Source organism: Anguilla anguilla, chromosome 4, assembly GCF_013347855.1.
Source record: "Anguilla anguilla isolate fAngAng1 chromosome 4, fAngAng1.pri, whole genome shotgun sequence".
NCBI lineage: Eukaryota > Metazoa > Chordata > Actinopteri > Anguilliformes > Anguillidae > Anguilla > Anguilla anguilla.
Window position 1 is genome coordinate 40,355,992 of NC_049204.1, and position 17,939 is coordinate 40,373,930.

Below are 17,939 nucleotides of genomic sequence, written 5' to 3' on the forward strand. Positions count from 1 at the left end.
TTGATTCAATCCACAATGTTCACTATATCAGCTAACTCAAATGACTGAGCTTCTTCACTGTCCTCAGTATATTACCAACTCTAAACTGTTAAACCTCGTAATGTCGAATAACATATGTAGCGGAGTTTAGAGATGCAAATAGCTCATGAAAGCCTGCTACAGAAATGTGATGCCACCCCCGAAGAAGCAATAAGAGAATGATTAATTCCCCTAGTGAGGGACCATTTGCCTTTATCTCAGTGGGATAATCATATCTCTTGTTGTGCAGAGTGACTGTGGTTTTAAAATCGAAGCATGCTGATCCCTGTTACAACTATTCTGACTATATTAGCTAATCCAACCAATTCAGCCCATTTTCCATTCTCGCTAATGTTAACTAATCAATGTGCAGAATTGTGTCTGGAAAGACACCCTTAAATCAGACATCTGTCTGGGTGGGGACAGCTTGGGACTTCACATGAAAACTGCGGTTTGCAAACCCTTGGCCTGCATAATCCCCGCAAAACAGAAAATAATTAGCAGACTCTGCTGGTCTCTGCTCTCATCCACTCCAGTTGGACCAGCGCAAACAAGCAGGTGCAGAAAGACACATACATTCATACTCAGAGACACAGGTACACACACAGATACACAAACATGGTCTGACACATGCACGTAGACAAAAACGAACACAGACAAACCACCCGTTTGTGCAAAAATCCACGACTAAAATGGTAAAAAGGTGTTACAAAATCCACCATTCATATGCTGACAATGGGTACCCACTACACCCCACAGTAGGTGTGGACCTCCATAAAATCGTGACTTATAACCACACAGGGAACTTAACTATAGGAAACTTATTTTAAAACGTACATGCGCTTATCATCGTTATTTATGATAAGCTTATCATCGTTACTTAACCCTAAGGGCACACATGAACAATTCTAAAGGATAATCACTACATTACCCATCATTCTTTACATAAAGGACGATAAGCACATTTGTGTTTAAAAATAGGCGCGGCCTACAGTTCTGTTCACTGTGTCGTTCTAAATCCCAATTCTACAGAGATCCAGACCCACTGTGTTGTTATAAATCACAATTTTATGGAGATCCAGGCCCACTGTAGGATGTAGTGGGTACCCACTGTAAGCATATGAATGGTGGATTTCGTAACACCTTTTCACAATTTTAATTGTAGATTATTTGACAATCAGGTGGACAAACAGACAAGTACACAGCAGCGCACTCACAAACACTCGGCACACACTCAATGACAGACTAACAGACACATGCACTCACGGACTAACAGACACAAGCACATTCAGACACAGAAATGCACACACTTACAGACTAACACACAAATGCAGACACACACACAAAATCACAGACTAACAGACAAACACACTCACAGACTAACTGACACACGCACTCACAGACTAATAGACACACAAACTCACAGACTAACAGACAAACACACTCACAGACTAACTGACACACGCACTCACAGACTAATAGACACACAAACTCACAGACTAACAGACACACACACTTACAGACTAATAGACAAAGCTAGTTATTCTCCCGAAGTGAACACAGCGTACCTTGAGCTCTATGGCCTGGAATTGGGGACTTGGGAAAACAGGGTGACAAAGCACTGAGACAGATGAGTGAAGGGCTTGATTCCCAGCCAACACACAGACAGCATGCATAACAAACAAAAAAAAAAACACAGCACACTGGAATATTACAGCCCATCAGAGCCATAGGATAAGTGTACACAACCCAAATAATTTCATTTTTTCTGTAAAGGCCTGGTGGCGTCGCAGAGCTTCCTGCAACCACAACTGAAATGTGCTGTACAATTCACTACAGTCAACAGACTTGCTTGTAGTATTAATTAAAAGTAGCAAACTGGCATCTAGACTCAATTATTCATCCTTCCCAATTACTGGGGAAGTAGCTTTATCTCAGTGCCCAGCTAACTCGCTAAATTATGCATCATGTCGCTTGTAGGACCATGCATATAAATAGCAAGTTTACTGCAGGCCTTCGCTGGTGTAGGCCCGGCAGGACTCTCGAGAGGCATATTCAGCTGAAGCACTGGTGCCAACGTAGATTGGGCCAGGAAGCCTGCAATGCAGTGGACAGCCGGCCACAGCTTCAGCCAGGCAGGGAGGGCGAGGGTCAGAAGGGCACTCCATGCCTCATCGCATGCTGCCAGCTCCGCTGGTATATTGGGTGCCTGTGGTCTACCTGGGACAGCCGTGCAAGCAATGAAATCTCTGATACAGAGGCTGCAAGTCAGCTGGTGGACTGCAGAGAAGGAAGCAGCTGGTGTCAAACAAGTAAACATGAGCTTCTACACGCTGTCCAGAAATAGCAGAGGATATAACAACAATGGCACAAGCCTACAATCTCAGTGTGGCATTCCAAATTGGCATGAGAAAAATTAGAGGTATAAAGCTATTAAAAAGAACAATGTTTCAAAAGACAGATATCGTCAAAGCGTTTAAGATGCAAACCCAGACCAGGATACCCATTTATAAATACTGTATCTAATAATCACTATAATTCAGCCATATGGGTTGTACAGACAGGCCATGCAATGGTTCTGAGCTTTGCTGGGCATAGCTAATACAGCCTGCATGGCTAATGCAGCTACCTGTCATTGTATGGAAAATCATGTGCGGCTGCTTGTTGACATGACAATCGGATGTTCCAAAGAAGTGTACAACCAAAATTCTATTAAAACACAATTAATGAATAAACTAATTTAACACTTAACCAAGAAATTAATTATGAATAATTTATACATGTACAGTTTCAGGACGGCTCTTTAATGTGGTACAGGCACAGGTGGAAAAGCATTACCAACAGAACTGGCATCTTAAAAATCTTTAATATTACTTTTTTTTAAATTCACACTAAACTTTACTGCCAGAACAAAAAAGAAGTGAAGATGTAAGCGGAAATATTCATCTAGCATAAAAATGATTAATTCAATAAATAACTGAAAAAACCACAGCTTTTCAACATTGCGGGTCCACATTCATGCTTTCAGGTAAAACAGAAAAAATTCAGAATACAGAAAATTTCCAAACAATAAAAGGTAGAAAAGAACACCCCCCATCCCCTAGTCTCAACTGTAACTGCTTAATACTGTTCACTGTGATCCTCCAGTGAGCTGTTTTCTGCAGTCAGCCAATGAAATCAATCCGGAAACTCATGACCTACAGTAAGAGTTACCATGGAAACAACTGCCTTCTGGAATAAAAGTCATGCATTTTAAGTGCCTTCCAGACAGAGAGAGATACACACCCACACGCACACACATGAGCATGCAATCTGCCACAGACTGTACCATTTAAAACAATACAGGACACAAAAGCATGGAGTAACGAAAATTATTCTAAAGAACAGTGTATTACCATGGGCATTACATTATGCACACAGCAGCCCAATTAGTCTCTCTATTCAGACCCAATCCAGTAGGGCCCAACTGTAATACAGAGCAGAATAGTGGTCGTCCGGCAATGGTCAGCTTTGATATCTATAATAATCAATCACGTTTGCTTGTGTACATGTGTGCATCTGTGTGTATGTGTTATTGTGTGTGTGTGTGTGTGTAGTCTTATCTCATGGTAAAGCAAAGCCCCTGGTCAGCTTGTTACAGTGACACTGGTGTTTGGCAGTTCCAACCTCAAATCACCTCAATCGACACCAGGAAGAAAGTACGCTTTATTCTACATAAATAACTAAAGAAAAATCTTCCCCAGGATCTTACATTGCAGGCAGCAGCCCAGGATGAATTCTACCATAAGACAGGCCGCAGACAGAACTTACTCCTCTGGCTCACCCTGCATGCTCCATTGTGAAACTCCAGGGACAAATGCAACCAGGACCAGCTGGGCATGCCGTCATTACTTTTCACATCAGGGGCAGCAAACTCCACCTGATGTCATGACCCCCTCAGTGATAATTGCTCTAATCATTGGTGGCCTTCCAGCATCAGGCAATGACTAAAAAGCTGGCATAAGCAGCTTTTGGCTAGGGAGCATTTCCTTACTCCATATGCAGTAATCTTACACCTTAAATGGGAATTGCACTTTATAACACTTCTGCTCCTCATGACTGATATTGTCCTTCTAATGAATCGCCTTCATTTTTCGATTAGTTATTACATTTTAAATGTCTAACCTTAGAAACAAAGACCTATTTTTTTTTTTTTTAGCGCAAGTCCACATAGTAGTACGGTTTCCGTTTTTTTCTTCTTCTTCGATTTCGTTTCACGGCAAAATCGAGAAGAAGCGAAGCAAAACATTCCGTTAACTTAGCATTGAAATCGAACAAACTAACGTCTGTTAGCTTTTGTTTGATGCGATGTTGGTGTAATAATGAGGTGCATTGTACTCAGTTGTTATAATGCCCCCGTTAAACTTGACTTGAAAGCACATTTTCATAGTTTTCCACGCAATGCAACTTTGCCAGACATGGCTGGATGTAAGCAGACACCCCAACATAATAGCCAAAGAAGTTCGCACACAAGGACTAAGGGTATGCAGCGACCACTTTGAAGGAACTGACTACCAAGGCGACCGTCTGAAGCCTGGAGCTCTACCCACCGTTTTCCCATCGTTGGTCGAACCGCTCGTGGTAGGTACTATGCGGGCTGGCTAAGGCTATCGCGTCTGTCTGTGATACATAGGATGTCTACCACCAGTTTGTCCTAGGAATAGCCTGTGGTTCCTCAATCTCGGTCCGCTCCTGACTCGCTCTCACTCTCGCACGATCAGCATGCAAATTAGCCAGCTCTTCTTCTGTGTATTCCGGCTCGAATCGATAGGGCACAACAATCCCATGATCAAAACCAAAACCTCCTTCTTCCTCAGACATTTTCAGTTTCACTGGCTAGTAGTCATACAACACTATTTCTACGACCAACCTAATGTTATTGTCTGCAGGTACGCCCATATCAGAAGTCGGGCAATGATATGCATCCTCGAGTTCGACACTAAACTGCATGGGTCTACTTCCTGCATTTGTAAAGGAAAACAACAAAACTGCGTAAAATATTAACATAATGAAATAACTAATCAAAAAATGAAGGATGACACATTCATTAAAAGGACAATATCAGTCATGAGAAGCAGAAGTGTTATAAAGTGCAATTCCCCTTTAAACACAGATCCTGCTGCAAACTGTGTGGTGTAGTGGTTAATGTAGGTAAAAGCAATGTGACACAGTAGTTATTGTAGATAGCAGCAGTTCAGCTAGTGGCTAATGTATGATAGTGGTTAATTTAATTATCAGCAGAGTGTTGTAGTGGTTAATGTAATTAAAAGGAGTGTGATGCAGTGTGTTTTGGGTAATTAACAGCAGCATGAAGAAGTGAACAGCAGTGTGAAGTAGTGATCGCACGTTTGGTTCCACATTCATATAATGCAGTTACACTTCAGCAATTTCTCTTGACTTCCTTTAGTAGATAACCAGCAGCACAGATTAAAATACAACACCAGGGTTTTTCCTGCATTGAAATTTCTTAGGGGGGGTGCCTCGGTGCTTTTTCAAGCCGCCTACAGGCAAAATCCCACAAAAACAGTAAAACAATTCAAAATGGTCCATGCATTTATTGGTACAATGTGCTTGTGAATGATACTGCATGTAAATTAAATTTTTTCTAGTTTTGTCTGCTTTCAAGTTTATGGGGAATCTCAGATACTGCAGTAGAATGTTAAATTCAGTAGAATCCGCTGAATTGCATAAAGGAATGTAACAGTAGACAAAGAGTGCCGAGAACCTCACGTGGCACTCAGTTGTCCATTATTTTCAACAGAAAATGTTGGTGGTTTTGTGTCTTTATAGGGCAACTGTCAGTTTATTTATGAGGCATCTGCCAACTTTGACTATATTCATAGATCAGTATGCAATGTAATTGGACATAATTCCATGAAAATATGGGTTATGCAAGTATGTGCTGAACTAAATTCTGCACTCTCAGCATCAATAACAACTGGAATACAAATGACCAGCAAAAGAGCAGGAAGACCAAATGAACAATTGATAAAAATTGTGGGCCCCATGACAGAAGATTCAGTAAGCCCTAAAAGGATTTATCTGCTGATTTTATTGGTGAAAAGACATTACCGCCAGGTACACAAACCCTTAGGATTCTGTCTGGTCGTGTACTGCAGGACTGCAGAGATTATAGGACCCCTGCTTAAGGCCTAGTCAGACAGAACCAGAGGTGTCAAGAGTGCTGGAAACCAGAGAGGGAGGAAAGAAGGAGGATAAAGAGCAGAGAGAGAGAAACAAAAATGGAGGAAGATGACGGTAGGAAGAGGGGAGATAAGGACAAAGGGACGGAGTTGGGAGGGGGGTCGGTCATGGGAAGGATGGAAAGAGGAAAAAGAAGAGGCAGAGGGGGAGAGTTACAAGGAGAGAGTTACGAAAGGATGAGAGCAGAAGTGAAAATAATTGAAGGAAATGTAGATGAAGGACGAGAAACAGAGAAGAAAAGAAAGAGGAAGAGAGAGCAAAAGACTGCAAAGAGAAGAACGAAGAGAATGCAGAAGACATCTCCAAGCTTCCACTCCCATAGATGAAACAAAGATGAGAGTAAATCTGCTCTGGATTCCAGCCGCTGCAATAAGAAATGACTGAATGACATAACCAGCACCTGCTTCTCTCCAGAAGGAAACCAGGACTGAAGGCCTATTACAGACTACAGTAATAGCGCTTCTCCACCACCATGCCGTGCCGTGCCGGAATCCGTGCTCCCGCTTTGTTTTGCTTTCTCCACTGCCACCTGACCCATGACAGGCCGCAAGTACCCGTGCCGATTTTAGCTACTGCTCTGGGGTAGGTACAAAAGGTACTACCCGTGCTGCAATTCGATACTGCAGACCATTGATTAGTCAATGGAAATCATCACAAATACGTCATCCTATGTTCAATTTGTTCGCCGGCAGCAACCGCCATTTTTAAATACCACAACAGCAAGAGAGAGTAACGTTAACTAGCGAATTCTACAGTCAATATCTGGGACTAAATATTGAATAAATATACAACTGTACCATTGGTTTTACGCATAGAGATGTTCCTTTTGAGACTGAGTGGTCATATATTGTCTTGGACAATCTGTTTGTGAAATATACCCGCATTTGTGATGCCTGGGTACCTTCGTAAATAACGAGCTGTGCGTAATACCACACGTGTTGTTTACGGCGTTGTCGCTCTTTTTAGTACAGACTGGCTTGATTGACAATTAATTTATTCAGTAGGTGAGAGTATAAGCTTTCTAACGATGTATAACATATCTAATTTTTCTTTTGGAATAGCGTTTTACAGGTCAGCGTAACCAAACATTTTCTTATCATCGCATTCACTTATGCATTCTCTCTGTGATAGCAGTAAAAGACGTAAGACATAATGTAAGTATTACTGCTCAAATATTTTGGTTATATATGTTATTTTTTAAACTGAGTGTCTTTAAATAGGTTAGTGGTATTATATAATGTGGATGTTTCACACTGTAATGTTAGCGTTAGTTAGTAGTGTAATAGTTTCTGAGATGCATGCAACAGTGATGTTGAGAGTGTTAGAACATTGCCAAAACGTGGTGGACGGTTAAAAATTGTTTTCATGTTGTCCCATCCCCATACAAGAAAACATATGAGAGTACAGAGTATAGAAATACACACAAGTTCATTATTACACATTTAGGTACTGTACCGCATTGTGTGACAATATTTTTGCATTATTTTTTTAATCTGATAGCAATGTTTCATCTTAAACCTTCATAAGGGGCTCATTTATATGCTTTATAAGGGACAAAAAGCATTTCATTCAATTTTGGAGAGATTTTGGATATGTTTCTGGACCCCTAGCTATTTTAGACCACTGTACTGACTGAAAGCTTGTAATTCCCATTTGAAAATTATGCAACAGTGATCTTCTTGAGTCAAAACAGTTGATTTGTAGTGAAATACGTGAATATGTTGTGATTTACAGCAATGCATAATTTAGACATTTCGGATAGATTTGGAGACGCTGGGTACACTGCTTAGTTTTTGCTTCATACATCTATTGGGATGGCAGGTATGCCATCCCGCCAAGTTACGCCTTGGCGGGGGCATGCCCCATACCTATATAGTAGTTCTACATATCCACCCTTAGATTTTATGAACTTGTGGTCAAGAAGTTTTTGATCTAGACATGTATAGTTTAACCTCCTGTATATATGCAATCTCTCAGTATTTCATTGCAAACTTAAAAAGTGCAAATTTATTTTAGATTTTTTGTAAAAACAATTGCATTTGTGGCACTTTTCAAGCCGCCTACAGGCAAAATCCCACAAAAACAGTAAAACAATTCAAAATGGTCCATGCATTTATTGGTACAATGTGGTTGTGAATGATACTGCATGTAAATTAAAATGTTTCTAGTTTTGTCTGCTTTCAAGTTTATGGGGAATCTCAGACACTGCAGTAAAATGTTAAATTCAGTAGAATCCGCTGAATTGCATGAAGGAATGTAACAGTAGACAAAGAGTGCCGAGAACCTCACGTGGCACTCAGTTGTCCATTATTTTCAACAGAAAATGTTTAGTATAAAAAATTAGTATATTATGAGCTACGCAATTTGTAAATGTATACACTTTTAAAATTTTGTGTTGCTTTCCATAAGAGGAGGACCTGGATGGTGAATTAGTGATTGACTGAAAACCAGGTCTGCATGCAGACACGTACGCTGCCATACTTCATGACTTCCATTCAAGATGCGAATTATTTCTGCAGGGAGAGAACAGAGGGAGTGAAGAAGGTGCAAAGAGGAAGAATGAGAAGGAGTAAGACTCAAGCAGGGTGAGGGGGTTATCAGCAGCGGTGAGATCAAGGGCAAAGGAGGAAGAGAGAGATCAAAATTTACAGGTTCACTTCTAGGCATGACAGAAGTGTGTGTGTTTGTGTGTGTGTGTGTGTGTGTCAGAGAGAGAGGGAGAGAGAGAGTGAGTGAGCAAGAGAGAGAGTGAATGATTAAGCAGAAAATGCATAAATTAAGCCGTCAAGAGTATAAATGAGAGGAGCTCCGTAGCAGCTGGGGGTGTAAATCAGTTTGCTGGACTGTGTCCGCTGGCCTGCCTGCTCTGCCATTAAACCTCATCACCGCCGAACTGAGCCTTCGACACGGATGTTTAATCACTCCGCTTCGGAAGGAAGACAGGACCGGACTTAGAGGAGGGACTCCAGAGGGAGGCCATAATTCAAGGGCATTTATTTCTTCATTTTTACAAAAAAAGAAGAGAGGGGAAAATGAGAGGTGGGGGGAAGAGCAAGGAGAGAAGAGTACAGAGAGATGAGGATGAAGTCAAAGGAGAGAGAGAACAAGGTGCAAGAAGTGGAGTGAGGAAAGAGCGAGGGATGAAGAGGAGAGAAAATCAGGAAAGGACGAAAGGAGGATAGGTGAATAGGGATGAACAGTAGGGAGTCAGAATGACAGGAAGAGAGAATAAAGGAGCAAACAAGCTGTTCTTACACACCATATAAAACGGTCTCATTTAGTCAGTCTGTCACCTGGTTAATTCACCCTCTGCTTCCCATCTAAGGTTTCATAGCACAGTTCATTTCCAACCTGCATATGAATTACACACAGGAGTATGAGTGACATCTCACAGCTGACTCATAACCTACAGAGCAACACAGCCATCTAATCGCAATCTCACCCCTGACTCATAACCTACAGAGCAATACAGCCATCTAAACGCAATCTCACAGCTGACTCATAACCCACAGAGCCATCTAATCGCAATCTCACCCCTGACTCATAACCAACAGATAAACACAATCATCTAATCGCAATCTCACAGCTGACTCATAACCGACAGATAAACACAATCATCTAATCGCAATCTCACAGCTGACTCATAACCTACAGATAAATACAGCCATCTAATCGCAATCTCACAGCTGACTCATAACCGACAGATAAATAAAGCCATCTAATCACAATCTCACAGCTGACTCATAACCTGCAGAGAAACATGGACATCTAATCACAATCTCACAGCTGACACAAATCCTACTGAAAAAAACAAGAGCAAAAAGATATAACGAAATACAAAATATCTGAAATTAAAAACAATAGGGAGCAATGCCTTTATAAATGTTGTGTGACAAAAAATAATGGGGAAGTCACATTTGCATTATTTGAAATAGGAATGAATGCATGAATGAATTACAAAACGTCCCACCCAGAGAGAAATATGTCCCACCTGTACATTTTAATAAGAACACATGGGACAAACTGGTTACATCCAAATATCCAAGCATTTTCACAGAGCTGCACTGGAGCTATGCTTAATCGCATAAAAACCGGTCCACATAAATAGATGCAACGAGCCCATGAAAGGAAACCCTTGCACTAACTAAACAGATTCTTCACTTAAATTACAAAGCAGCTATTGTAGTGAACAAACTATGCAAACCACTTTTCGTTTGACAATAATTACTATGGAAATACACCTCAGTTGTCCGGTTGAAATGAGGAACAAAAATTCTGTTCTAACATGGGTTCTTTTCCGTTATTATCTCCGCCAGGCATGAGCCTGGAGGGGATCATGCCTTTGGTTGCATGTGTGTTTGTGCGTGTGTGTATCTGTCCACAGCTAATCTCACATACTACTGGGCCGATCAGCCTAATGTTTGGTGTGCATGCTGACAGCAGGCCATGGACCTGAATTCTCTAATATTTTGCAAATCGGTCAACGACAAGTATTTTATTTGAATTAATTTCCATCATTGTCCATTGAAATAGATTGAGTGCTAACTCCTCACTCCTAACCGGCCGCCAGGGGCCGCAAGTGATCAACAACTGCTTCCAAACGGACAGACACGCCTGGCGGAGATCTGCACTCTACTGAGTGCACTCTTCTAGTGTTCAATATAGCCAAGCCAACAGCCCAGCTGGCTACAATAGGGTGGATCCTGTATTCACCATGATGCAATATTGTATTTTTTATTTTTATTTATTTTACACAATTTTTATTCACTTCTGTTTTTCATTTTATTTTATTCAAAACAACACTGCCTTTTCAACACCCTTTACTCTATAAACTGTCCTGTCACTTTAAGACCCAATGGGATCAATACTCTATGATTCCCTGGAATTCTCAAAAGGCAAGGCAATTTGATTGACACAATGTTACAGACTCAGATGACTCCAAAACACTTTTTAACAGTCAAAAGAGAGCCATATAAATCCCAGTCAATATGCTGTGTGTAAATCCCACTATTCACCCAGCCACATTGCCAGTTGATGCTCAGTCACGCTCAGGAAATAAAAGCTTACAAATTAAGAGCAATTTATTGCTCAATTAGAGTCTGTGCTGCACTCAAGGCCATTTTTAAAAAATCACCCTAAATGTTGGCAGCATAAAATCAATGCTCCAGATTAGCTCAACATATTATGTCCATTGAAACCCCCAGGCCAGAAAGATACAGCAGTCAAAGCAGTTACTACACCAAATTCCTTGACTGCAAAGCAAAAAGGAATCCAAATAAAATGTGCCTCCCAACATGGCTACTTATCAATGGTCCTCAGGGGCTGCAGCACCTGTAGGTTTTTCCACGCTTGCACCTCCGCAGTTAATCACTTGATCCATGCAAGCCTTTACAGGAAACAGCTGGCACAGTCTTGTTTGAAGAGAGCTGAAACCCAAGCCTCAAATTTTGGTATTTTGGCTTTTGCAAGGCTAAAATATCATTGGGCACGAAGGCCAAATCAGAAGGCAGTAAGGCCAAAATCAAATTTGACACGAGGGCATAAAAGCCAAAAAAGAAATGTTAAAGCACTTATCCAGTTCATTCAATCAACAATCATAAAAGAAAGAAGCATACAGCTGTACAACAGTTTAAACCAAACTACATACTTACACCGTAAAACAAAAATATAGCAGGAACTGGTAAGTGTTCAGATTGGATGGCTGTATATTAGGCCATTGCTGTCCTCCTATCATTTATTTAAACCTAACATGGCAGGTACCTGTTAGTTTAGATTGAATGTGGATAGCTATATGGCTGTAGTATGTGGATACACAGTATTTACACTGTACTATATTAATTATATAATATATATACATATATTATATATTCATAATCTCTCTTGTTATCCTTGCTATGACAGTCATTATTTTCAAATTATTTTGGATGGCTGTTTGTTTCAAGATATATTTATATACTATGCATTTCAGTTTATACTTACGTTAGCTAGCAAGTGCACTGAAGAAGCCCTAATCCTTCTCTGAATAAACAGTTGTTTATCAACATTCTAAATATAGCTATATAGCAAAGCTAATTACTATTTCAAACTGTAATTTTGCAATAAGCTTTGAAATAAACAACTCGACAATTTCTTTCACGGATGTTCTCCTGTTAAGATGATGTAGCTATAAGCAGCAGGGACATGGCTAAAATGAATATTAAGTCATAAAAAGCTCAAGAGAATAATTTCCACAAGCAGGGACGAGCTATTTTTTTCTCATCCAGAGATCACCATGGCCATATAGATGATAATGAAAAGCACAAATGGTTTTTCAGGTAGTTGCACCATCTGACCAAAATTATCTGGATACCCCTTGGTCTGGGGCTGTTTTTCATGGTTTGAGCTAGGCCACTTAGTTCCAGTGAAGGCAAATCTCACAACAGTTTGGGGAAGGCCCTTTTCTGTTTCAGCAATGCAATGCGCCCGGGCACACAGCAAGGTCCATATAGAAATGGTTTTGTCAAGAACGGTGTGGAAGAACTTGACTGGCCTGCACAGAGCCCTGACCTCAACCCCATCAACCTTTGTGATCAACTGGAAAGCCAACAGCAAGCCAGGCCTAATTGCCCAATCAGTGCCCAATCTCACTAATGCTCTTCTGGCTGAAAGGAAGCAAATCCCGGCAGCAATGCTACAACGTCTAGTATAAAACCTTCCCAGAAGAGTGGAAGTTGCTGCGATGTGTGGACCAACTCCATATTAATGCCCAAAATTTTGTATGAGATGTTGGATATCAACATACTTTTGGCCATGCAGTGTATTTTCAAAAGGACATATTTCAAAAGGACAAATGCAGGGTCATATGACCACCTCTTGAGCCATAGAAATAATTATGAGACTGGGGGAGCTTGCATAAGCTTGGCATTACTCACAGACCATATACATAGGCAAAGCTTTGTGTCTTCACTTTACCTATTACAGTCACTCTGACACAAATACAAGTCTAAGAGCAGACAAACAAAAAACAACAACAAAGCATTGACTGTCTAATTTCTGAATGCTTTCTACCTCATCAGCAGTTCTTTTAATCATACTGGGGAATCCCTTTCTCCCCCTAGTGTGAGGGGATGCATGCTAAACTTTGTTGAGTCGGTTTGTCATTCTCACACAACTTAAAAATTCCTCCAAAAACTAGTTGCGAAACCACATGTATGGGTTTGTGGGGAGTAATATATATTACTTCTTATGATATCTGACTTGTATGGATATTTTGGGTACTTCCTTGAGGAGTGTATAGACTACAGGCTTCTAGGCCCAATGATGCCAATGGATCATTAGCACTGTGGGTGCAGAAAATTTATGGCTCTCCGCCTGAAATCTGAGCAAACAGATTTCTCACTGTGCAACTGGGATCTGTGTACAATCACACGCTCCAAAAGTTATTTCACAGACTTTATGCATGTCCACATACATAACAAACCATACGAAATCATGCGTATTGTCCCCACCCTCCCTTCCTTTCATTGACGTAATAAAAGGTTAGTAATAACGAGGTAATTGCATGAAAAAAGTAGAAACTGGGGAAGTGCTTGGTTGTGTGCACTATGGACAAACACAACCATTTTAAACTAGAATTGGTTCCACTGTACAATGAACTAATTTCAGATAACTTTTTTTTGGGCTTCCGGGTGGCTCATCCTGGTAAGACACTAGCGTGTGGATGGGCCCCGCAGTCTGGTATTGATGTGCACTGAGCCAGCGCCAACTGTGGCCAGCAGCCCTGCAGACTGATGCGATTAGCTGTGGCATCGCTAAGGGATGGGAGGGTGTCAGTCAGCTGAGACCGCTGCTCCTGAACACTGGCCAGTGACCCCCGCCCATCAAAGTTTACCTGTTGAGCTGCACATAAAGCATCTCCTTTGACTAATATCTGCGTGAGCCCAACTTGCTGACTGCACTGTGATAACAGGGAGTGATAACAGGGACCGGCATCACATGCCTCAGAGGAGAGTGTATGCTCTGTGTTCTCCTGAATCAGCAACAGAGGTTGCAAAGAGCGTTGCGGCCTCAGTATGACTGGGCATTCCAAATTGAGGAGAAAAGGGGAAAAGCATACAAAATAGCAACAAAAAAATGTGCACAATTTAAACAAAACTGTATTGATATTGAATCATGCCTGCTACAGAAATTCCTACTTTTACCATGTCATCAGTACACATGAAAAAGAGCCTTAGACATGAACAAAGGGCATCGGGTGGTTCTCTTGGATTCTGATGCCTGTGCATTAGCGTTGAGGTGCACAGCTAAACAGGACAGAAACTTTTAGTGAACTGACTGCATTTCAAGCTGGGGGGCGTGAGCAGGCAGATAACTGTTAATTGAGAACTCTATGGAAAACTACAGCATAGTCAGGCCACAGTGCACAAACTACTCACTACACCTGACAGTGCACGTTTATTAGAACAGTGGTGCAAAGAGCACAGGCAGAGGAGAAATGTGATATAGTCAGTGGAATCATCCTTTAACAACTCAAATTTCTGGTTGCAACAGTGAAGAGTCCCGTGATTCCGCAGTGGTTTTCGGCACATTTTCCTGGGGTGGTTTGAGTGATTCATCACCTTAGAAGACAAGGCTGATGCTAATCTCTTCTTAATGATTCAGAGCGATCATGTTCATCTTGCATTTCTTTCCTGCCAGGAGAGGTTTCTTTTTTCCAGGACTATGCCCCCATCCACAGATCATTTGCAGTCACCCTATGGTTTAATGAGCAGGCCATGAGTTATCTATATGGCATGGCTTTCTTTGTCACCAGATCTGAACCAATTACAGCATTTAAGGAGATTCTGAAAGGAGGTACAAGACAGCATTTTCCACCTCCATCAACAAGGCATGAGTTGATTGACTTGTGAAAAAAGGGTGGCATCTCTCCACCAGAATGCCAGATGCTGGCAGATTCGATGCCACGTTGGGTATAAGCTGTAGGGACCCAATTAAGTGACTTCAGCAGCAGCTCATAGGAACCAACCTATGCATGGCATGATTGAAACACTTGTCTGAACGGTAAGGCTAACAGGTAGTGCTTGTGTGGAGTTGGTTGGCCAATAACACTTTGAGGTTGTCTGTTCAAGTAGGTGTAACATTTAGCCCTTTGCTTTGACAGCCATTTTGGTGACACAGCCTAGTTAATGGAAAATGTATTCCACAGTTTTTTTCTCTGTAATTGAATTCAGATATTGTCATTTGTTTAAAATATAAACATTTAAAAGTTTACATTTTAATATGTGCCTCTGCACATTCAAAGCTGATATTAGACTTTAACTTTAACTATAAGAAGTGTGTGTGTACAACAGATACAGGTAGTGATCAAAAAGATGGAAACAGCCATATGAAGTGTGTTGTAGAAGGTGTTATTTTTCATTTAAAGAGGAGACATCAGACAAAGGGATTATGGAGAAGACCATGTGCACTGGGTTTGAAACTCAAAATGAGAACAATGAAACTGCTCCCACCCGCCTTGTTTGTGCTCAAACATTTATAAACAATGTGATTACTAGCAATGTGAGCTATACATTACTAAAATACTCCTGAGGATACAACAGTGCCCCAGCTGGGAATCACGTCCGAAAGCTCTGAGATACATTATCAGTTTCCGAACAGTTGTACTATAATGCTATCCTCTAATGAATACCTCACTGGTTGCTTTTCGAATATGAAAAACAATACACCAGGGATATCAAAATACATCCCTGAAGGTTCTGTGTGTCTACTATTTTTATTGTACATTATCACCCCTGGCTTATCTAGCTGAAATAATTAACCACCTGGGTTAACTGAGTTGCTGAGAACAGAGGTGGAAGCAAAAATAAAAAAATACAATCCTAAACACTGACATTCGAGGTGCTAGTCATTTCTGTAACTAGCTACTACCTTTAAAAAGTACACTTGGATTTTAAACTACATGTCATACAAACTTCTGAAGAAGAGGACTGCCAGTCAGCAAAAGAACAAATCTAGATGTCTAGAGGGATGGAAGTTTAAGTTGAAAGATGTTTTGATATAAATGGACTAGGTTAGCTCAGGTTTACCTGGATATAGCCTGACTATGTCCCAGAAAGCAAGAAAACTTTCACTATTAAACCAAATCTAGCTGGGTTTTACCGGCTAACCAAGTCCGTGTAGGGAAAACATCTGTTAACCTAGATTTCCAACCTTCTAGACGTCTAGATTCTGGCTTTTGCGCACTAGGCTGGGAACAGCTGTCTATGTTGCTGCGCAAACCCATTTGATAGGAATGCCAATTACTGTACATAGGTTTAAGGTTAAGGTTGACACGGACAGCGACACATCTGTCACCTTGGGCTGTGACTGATAAGTGTTCCTGTTCTTGCTTAATGCACACGGTAACCAGTGTCTGGAGTACGACTGAGTGTGACCCGCGCAGCTGCGCAAACGGTATTGCTTCCGCTCCGCGCTCATTCTGCAGAAATTTCATTTCCACAGTTTTACGCTCAGAATTCTCCACATCTCCAAACTGCAGACTGGGTCCAAAAAGGAAAGGAAGTCAGGCTAATAATAAACATGTCACGTTGTGCTTTGGTGTGCAACCAGGAGTATTCCGGAGGTGGATTTGTATCACCAAGCTGGCTGGCCGCAGAATAAAATAATGTGATTTGAAATGCCTATCATTTAAAATGAAAAAATGACCATGTCCACGATTAATGAACTTCTGCGCTACCGTCTATATGCTTACAGCATGTCTTTGATTATACACTATTCCAAAATTCGTTGGTTACAAGTAAACAGCTACAATCGCTGTAAAACCGGCAAGAAACTGGAATGAGTGCGCAGAGACAGCACTGTGCAAATCGTTTATTTGTGTCTGGTTTAGCTGTAACTAGGCAGTTTGTCTGCCTTGCACACAGAACACGTCGCTCAGCTATCAATGCTAATTTTGTGACAGTCAGCACTAGACCACATTCTAGCAACTTTTCAATACAATGCATGGAAATCACCAAGTGTGCATCGCATGGTCACATTGGGCGTGTTATTTTAAATACCTATATAGCGATAACTGATCGAGCTGTTCAGCATTGCAAACAACGGAAAGAAAGCACATTCTCCCCCTCAGTCCAATCCTTCCCATCCCCCACCCTGTGCGTATCTCTCGCTCTCTCTTCCTCTGTGCCCTCCATCTTTATTGTGTACCCCAACTGATAGTTAACGGGTCGAAAACCCAGAAATCGGAAGTCAACTTACGTGTGGCATCCATTATTGTCCCGTTAATCACTTTCCGAAAGCAAAATGCAAAAATAATTTTTCAAACTACAAATATTTTTTAAAAGAAATTGGACCACGAACGGAACCGCGCCTTTCAGAAGAGCAGCAATCCTAAACCGCCATCTGGTGGCATTTTCCACAATCGAATGGCGCATTTGCAGACCGGGATAAGAGTGTCCTCTGGCGGACACAAATCAGTATAGCAGAGGCGTGCCTTCGGGGATCCAAAAGGACTTAAAAGACCCCGGGTGCGCGCCTGTTTCACATAAGCATATCTGAATGATGTTTTGTAAATAACGTATCAGCAAACTCCTCCACCCCATCCCTCAGTGAAACACCGTGCACATGTATTCATTTTAAGTGTATTCAATTGTCTAAGGAAATTTTTATATCTTTCGGATTTGGTTAATATATTTGGGTCA

General features: G+C 41.2%; 1 protein-coding gene across 1 annotated transcript in view; it reads right to left on the reverse strand.

Moving 5' to 3' along the window:
• The window catches only part of LOC118224982 (cohesin subunit SA-1-like), a 66,288-nt gene extending 48,625 nt beyond the window's left edge, over positions 1-17,663 (reverse strand). The window contains exon 1 of the mRNA XM_035412879.1: positions 17,497-17,663. The gene's annotated coding sequence lies outside the window, so the exon portion shown is untranslated. The remainder of the gene's footprint in view (positions 1-17,496) is intronic.
• Between the last annotated feature and the right edge of the window lie 276 nt (positions 17,664-17,939).